This window comes from Salvelinus sp. IW2-2015, linkage group LG14, assembly GCF_002910315.2.
Source record: "Salvelinus sp. IW2-2015 linkage group LG14, ASM291031v2, whole genome shotgun sequence".
NCBI lineage: Eukaryota > Metazoa > Chordata > Actinopteri > Salmoniformes > Salmonidae > Salvelinus > Salvelinus sp. IW2-2015.
The window spans coordinates 23,342,722-23,350,284 of NC_036854.1; the positions used below are offsets into that span (position 1 = coordinate 23,342,722).

Sequence of the window (7,563 nt, forward strand, 5' to 3'; positions counted from 1 at the left end):
GTAGTAACCCAAAACAAAAGAGCGAGGAATACCTTGAATAAATAATACACTCGCACGATGATTAACACACGGGACGCGACCCGTAATCATCTGCGCAATCCACAATGGCACGAGAGCACAAAACCCACAGCACAGGTACTCACACGCACCAACGGACATTGTAACAATAATCGACCCCCAATGTAAACCAAAGGGCACATATATACAAATACTAATCAGTGGGAATAGGGGACAGGTGTGCGTGATGAAAGTTCCGGAGGGATCCGTGACATGTTTTCATAGCTGGAGCCTTAGCCTACTATTGACAATTCCAATGAAGTATTCAGTGCAGTGAACAGCAGTTGGGATGGCAATCTAGCCCTGTTTTCTTGTGTATAGAAAGTATTTGGCCAGAATTCAAACAAACCGTAATGCGCTAAATGGCACTGCACTTAACAAATAATTCAAGCTTGAGCAGACACAGCTTTTACCACGATAAATTGCCTTAAGTCAAGTTTAGTGCGACATCAGTCCAATGCGGTTTGTTTGCATCCCAGTCTTTGTTAGAGAACTTGAGACTATAAGGTTCTATCTGTATTTTTGTTCTGTTAGACATAGCCTTGTTCTTTTCAATGTTCTCTACCTAAATACAGTAGGATCCTATTCCGTGCAGACGGTTTGTTGCGCTATCTGAGGTAAGATTATACTTTTCCTCTCAATTCAATGTTTTGTTTGGTTAGTGTGTGTTTTCATTTGCGGATAGAACCACACTTTGTATATGTTAGGGGGGAAAGAACAGGCCTTACTAAATTCACATATGACCTCCACTGAAATCCATTAGGCCTTTGTTTTGAGATTGTGAAACAGGTTATCCCTAATGAGCCTAGATTCCTTCCTCAGCCCTATGGGCCATGGTCAAAAGGAGTGCACTACATAGAGAATAGGGTGCCATTTGGGACACAGAAAACATCTGCTTATCCCCTCAGTTACACTGCAACAGTCTTTCCCTTGTCGGTCTGGCTCTGCCACTTACTGTCGTCTGTAGAATCCGCCCTGCCCCCATCCCTCTCAACCCTTCCCCAATAACTATGGCTGTTATGGTTCCACTTTTTCCACTAGCTAATGAGAATGTTTCACACAGCTTCCAGATTCCACACACTCACACGACATGTGTTTCCCCTAAGGCCAACTGGGAGTCCTTGCCCTGTCCCACCTCTGACTCCCCGAAAGTTCCACTCTCAGGCATACAAACAGTTTTTCCCTTGGATGCCACCAACAATAGGATCACACAAGGCAATCATTAGCCTTAATGTGTCCAAGCAGCCAGAGCTAATTTATCCATGCATCCAGGAAAACCCCATAAACCTAATTTTAGCTCAAAAGTGTGCATGTTTGCCTGTGTGCGTGCGTGTGTCCGCATCCTCCCACACTGACAGGTATATGACAAATCATCATGTCCAGTAAATGATACATTAAACATGACTCTAGTAACCCCTAACCTCAGTATCGGCGACCGTTGCCTTAGAGCTTGCTATGCTAAACATATCCCCTGGCTACAGGTAGGCTTAGTGACATCATGACATGACAGGGGTGACCCTGACTAGTGTCAAAATATTCCCCCCCAACGTAACGCACCATATTTCTCTAGCTCCATTCAACCAGATGACCAGTTAAAACAAACAGCCGGCTGCATACCCCCGGAATAGCATTGTTGTTAATGGCGCTCCGTTTAATGATGTCTGTCAAGGGGGTCAACATGTACATTTCCCATCGCTGAATACTGCTGCCGAGATGGATTGAACTGAGAAAATATTTGGGCCGTCTGTATTTATGGTAGCATCTTGATAGGAAAGCAAATTACGTAGTTTCATGTGATGTGCTTTGGGCAGAGAACCCAGCTTGACATAGTCTGAGTAACAGTCTATAGCTAACATTCCAAAGAGACTGGCTTTTCAGCAATCTCAACGTTCAATATGCGCTGGATTTACAGTGGAGTTGCTCATTGGGTGTTGGAAATAACTCATATTTTCCATGAAAACATGTGGAGCCTCAAAATTCCTAAAAAGGTTGGAATTACAGTATGTATTTACTTTGAGAATTTAGACATGAGCTATCAATTTGTGACAGATTGGTTTCATCTGGACAAACAAAAAATGGTTGCTTAGCATACAGAGTTCAAATTTGCATAATCGTTGTGATTGGAGGATAGCTGTAAAGGTGATCGAATCAGGATCAAATCCTCGGTTCTCCTCAAGCTCATTAATTATATAATGTTCATACTTGAAGATGGCAGATAGGCCAGTCTTTTTGGCAAATGACATGAAGTACAGGGAGTGGATTAGCTAAAGAGACTAGTACACAGACTAAACTTGACAGTCTTCTGGCTTTGAAAAGCTCATTACCATAGCGTGCTGTGAAGCCGACTGTGCTTCAATGATGTAGGACTAGGATTTTATTGGTAATGTGTAGGCTACTAGGGCCCGATTCCGATTTAGGAAATTACGGCTTTCTTACACACGCCTTTCCTATGCATTTCTCAGTAGTTGGTATTCAGACTTACCTCATTAACGTGCGTAACGGGCTTTGCAGGCGTGGTTACCTTGAGTGCACTGAATATATGTAATTAAATCGCTTAAAACCCTCCCACTTGCTGACCAACAGATTTTCTCGTGGAGTTTTCATTCAATAGGGTTTTCAGTATATATATCGCCATCCCTTTAAATACAATGTACATTTAATTACAATTTTGTTGACAGATTAGAATACATTGAGAGAACAGGTTCAGAAAATAGGGATCAATGAAAGAATGCCATCTATGCATCTTTGTCTCCGTTTCAGCACCAACTGGTAGATTTAAATAATACTCTGATCTTGTAGATTATTTAGGCAAGTTTTAGGGTTAGGAAACTATATACTGTATGAATCATTAAAGATGCAGAAATCGCTCCCGCCATTTCCTGGTTGCTAAAATTCTAATAGTTTGTCTAATTTCAGTTTATGTGACAAATCAAGCAAGTATAGGGTAGACAATCATTGTATCATCTAAACCGCTGTGAAATATATTTTCCATAACCAAAAATATTGTATTTTTAGCGGTTTGAAGCTGGTGTACAAACCTGAAAGTAAAAGACACAAAAAGAACGGGAAGCATATAAATAGTGCACATATAACAAATCTACTGCTTCTTAGACTTGCTTTTGATGAGAATGACAGATCTATAACTCACATTTCTATGTGAATTTGGTCAGGTCGCCCAAAACGATACACATTGCAGATTAAAAAAATACAGGTTTGGAGAGCCTTGACATACAAAATATATTAATGAATAAAGAAATACAGTTGTTTGATTCATCCTGAAATTTGTCATATTCAAGTTCAAGCCATGAAATATTGGAAGGTGGAAAAAAGTGTACAATAGGGGTTGAACAATAGTCCTATAAATCCAGCCTAATTCTCACTAATAGCATACATTAGTTGGGGAGGACGGGCTCGTGGTAATGGCTGGAGTGGAATGGTATGAAATACATTAAACACACCGTTTCCATGTGTTTAATGCTATTCCATTCCTTTAGCYCCATTCTAGGCATTATTATGAGCCGTTCTCCCCAAGCCTCCACTGATATGGCGGATTAACTTCAAAGTGACTTGGTCACACCTCTCCATCAAAGTTGACTGTGAAGAGACTTTTGAGAAAAACTAGGGGAGGAGGTGACCCAGTATTTGGTTGAGAAGGAGAAAAGACATTTCCAAATCATTCTCACTTCCATCCGTGAGTGTGAGGTTTACTGAGGCAGTGTCAGAGAAAACCATCAACTGTATCCGGAGTAGCCTATAGTCCCCTGACACACCCGTCTCCACGGCAACACCAGCAGTGCTAAGGCTGGTTTATGCAAGGGTAAGAGGCAGCAACTACCCATCTGGGGCACATCTTCAACAGGGCACAGCGTTCAATTCATTGCATACAGAAATGTAGCGTATAGAACCGCATACACACTTCCATTTTCCACTTGTTAGTTAAGTGTGTTATTTCTATAAGTTCTACCTGTTCTGTCTCCAAATAAATGATAGTGACTTGAAAAAAAGACTGTCGGATGTGACACATTGCGACAATATATGCTGGAATGCGACACAAATCTTCATCAGTGAAGTGGTAAAAACAATAGGTGGTTAAACTCTGATCACCGGTCGCGGATTTAAAAAATGTTACGCTCCCTATAGGCCTACTTTCAAAGCATTTTCCCCCAAAAGGTGGATAAACGGTAGGTCAAAAAAGTGTGTAAACTGCATTTACCCTCCACTACACCACTGACTTCATCCATAATCTTCCCACATTTTGGGATTATAAATCAGTTTATAATTCATGAAAAAAGCATAACATACATTTTGACAATTGCCACAACAGATAATATGCCATTCTATTTTCCTGGTCCATAACCCCATATGAGATTCTCTCTGCTCCAGGCAAAAACACCACTGTGCCAAGATAAGCTACATACGCATATCAGATACTGTTTCTAACCATGGCAAGAACGTTTCCATTTTTCTAACTAGTCTGAAGGACGCGTAATTACGCACGTAAACGCATCGCCAAATTAGTCATCTGATTGAACCAACATCGACTACATAAACCGACAAAAATAGATATCGAACTGTCAACAAATTCAAAGTTTTATACTTGGTCCTGGCTTACGATCTAGTATTATCATTTGAAGACGGTTAGGGCTATCCAGTCCTGTCGTGTCCAAGATGCTGCTCAATACCGTTAACGTTTATTTCTAACGCTTCAATAGAAAACTCTATTTAAGCTATTGGCCAAAAGTAAGGTTACCCAATTACCTTGAGATGGTATAAGCAACCTTATACAACTATCTTTGAAGGAAGTTTTCAAATATATTCAGAGATCGGCATAAAATTCCTCGTTCTTCATGCAGCGCAGTTTCATCATTTTACAGAGATTCGACGTACACGGCTGTTCGGCTTTCACCGGACTCGCCCAGTTCTCTGGTGGGGGATGGCCGTTCCAACAAATTGCAGTCGTATTTAGTTTAGCTGCCTTTGAGTGGCATTTGCTAGGCTATAATAAACGACCATTTTCCGTCAATGGAATCTGTGTATTTATGTACGGGCGTACAATAATAAATACTCGAATATGTATGTCCAATAGGCCACTCATMCTTGGATATAGAACAATCCACACTCATATACAGATACAGTAGAGGGAACGTAATTGTAACTGCTGGGTTAAATATGTGGTCAAATGGCAGGTTAGCTGATGGGTGTTGGTATTTAACTGCACTTTCTGGATTTGTTTAAACTTTAGGTTTTAGTCCTGCAACCGTAGCCTATTACACTCATTATTAATGTTATAAGAAGTTCGGACTACTTTACTATATACATACATATACATTTAACTATATACATAGTTAAAGACATGCTCTGGGACTTTGGAAAATTGTGCTAAACTACGTAAGTGTTTTTTAAACCTACCGTTTTGGGCTGGGTGATTGTGTCAATGTGTATTTCATGCATGCACAATCTATGAGCAGAATTACTGGGGTGTTACGCTGCCCAGGCCCTGAAACCTGCCAGATCTTACAACGCCTGGATAGGTACAGTGCACTCGGGAGAAAGTATTCAGACCCCTTGACTTTTTCTACATTTTGTTATGTTACAGCCTTATTCTAAAATGGATTCAATTGTCGTCCCCCCCCCCTCCTCAATCTACACACAATGACAAAGCAAAAACAGGTATTAATAATGAAAAAAAAGAAATATCACATTTACATAAGTATTCAGACCCTTTACTCAGTACCTGGTCGAAGCACCTTTGGCGCCGATTACAGTCCTGAGTCTTCTTGGGTATGACTCTACAGGCTTGGCACACCTGTATTTGGGGAGTTTTCCCATTCTTTTCTGCAGAGCCTCTCAAACTCTGTCAGGTTGGATGGGGAGCGTTGCTGCACAGCCATTTTCAGGTCTCTCCAGAGATGTTCGATCGGGTTCAAGTCCGGGCTCTGGCTGGGCCACTCAAGGACATTCAGAGACTTGTCCCGAAGCCAATCCTGCGTTGTCTTGGCTGTGTGCTTATGGTTGTTGTCCTGTTGGAAGGTGAACCTTCGCCCCCGTCTGAGGTCCCGAGAACTATGGAGCAGGTTTTCATCAAGGATCTCTCTGTACTTTGCTCCGTTCATATTGCCTCGATCCTGACTAGTCTCTCAGTCCCTGCCGCTGAAAAACATCCCCACAGCATGATGCTGCCACCTCCAAGCTTCACCTTAGGGATGGAGCCAGGTTTCCTCCATATGTAATGCTTGGCATTCAGGCCAAAGAGTTCAATCTTGGTTTTGCCAGACCAGGGAATCTTGTTTCTCATGGTCTGAGAGTCTTTAGATTCCTTTTGGCAAACTCCAAGCGGGCTGTCATGTGCCTTTTACTGAGGAGTGGCTTCCGTCTGGCCACTCTACCATAAAGGCCTGATTGGTGAATTGGTGCAGTAATGGTTGTCATTCTGGAAGGCTCTCCCATCTCAACAGAGAAACTCTAGAGCTCCGTCAGAGTGACCATCAGGTTCTTCCTCTCCAAATGTCTATCTCATCCTCTGCAAGCACTCTCGACCGTGCATCTAGACCTAATAGAACACAGTAAATAAATGCATCAGTCTCAAGTCATGCACTACTACTACCTAGGATAGGATAAAGTAATCCTCCTAACCCCCCCCCTCCCCCTTAAAAGAGTTAGATGCACTATTGTAAAGTGGTTGTTCCACTGGATATCATAAGGTGAATGCACCAATTTGTAAGTCGCTCTGGATAAGAGCGTCTGCTAAATGACTTAAATGTAAATGCATATTCATTTAATTCATATATAATCTGAACTGTATCCCTTCAAACATCTAATAGGGCCATGTATGGACCAGGAGTAATACAGGAGTAATAAACCTAGTGTTACACGGAAACTACTTTTATAAAAAGGTTTCCCACATTCTCCTTTGGCAACCTTTCTTTGCATTGTTTCCCAAAATAGTGTCGTAAAAAGAGCATTAAGCCTTTGAATCACTTTTTTCCCGTGTTTGAATGAACAGAGAAAATTAAGTAAAACATTAACATCCCGGGACGTGTTCGTGCTCTTTGACATCACAAAGACACATTGTGTCGCTGTAGCTCATCCACCTTCCACCTCAGATGCGGAAGACCAACATAGGCAGATGTGGTGGATTGAGACGCAGGCCATGCAAAAAAAACATATCTCCAGCTTAAACTGAAGGATTTTGATGCAGATTTCTTTATTATGTAACTTACATTGATGCTTGGGTGCGTCAACAGACCATTTTTAACTGATAATTGACAGACATGGTGGTGTAGCAGGAAGATCTGAATGCCATGAACCAAAAGGTTGTGAGTTCAAATCCCAGGTGAAGACGTGTTGAATCATAATTACTGTATAAATGAACATGCACAATGTAATCATGTATGTCAAAGTGTGTAAAATATGTAAGATGAAAGCACTGTGTGTAGGTATCCCTTACCTTGCCAATAGACAGGTTCACCAATCAGGTCCTTGATGGGCTTGGCAACAGTAACGAGG

At 41.5% G+C, this 7,563-nt stretch overlaps 1 protein-coding gene across 4 annotated transcripts in view; it reads right to left on the reverse strand.

The window, feature by feature from the left end:
• The window catches only part of LOC111972714 (hippocalcin-like protein 1), a 19,507-nt gene extending 14,516 nt beyond the window's left edge, over window positions 1-4,991 (reverse strand). For 2 of the 4 annotated variants that reach the window (XM_023999770.3, XM_023999769.3), the window contains exon 1: window positions 4,816-4,991. The gene's annotated coding sequence lies outside the window, so the exon portion shown is untranslated. The remainder of the gene's footprint in view (window positions 1-4,815) is intronic. The other 2 variants (XM_023999771.3, XM_023999772.3) reach the window with 2 other exon arrangements.
• Window positions 4,992-7,563: the final 2,572 nt, after the last annotated feature.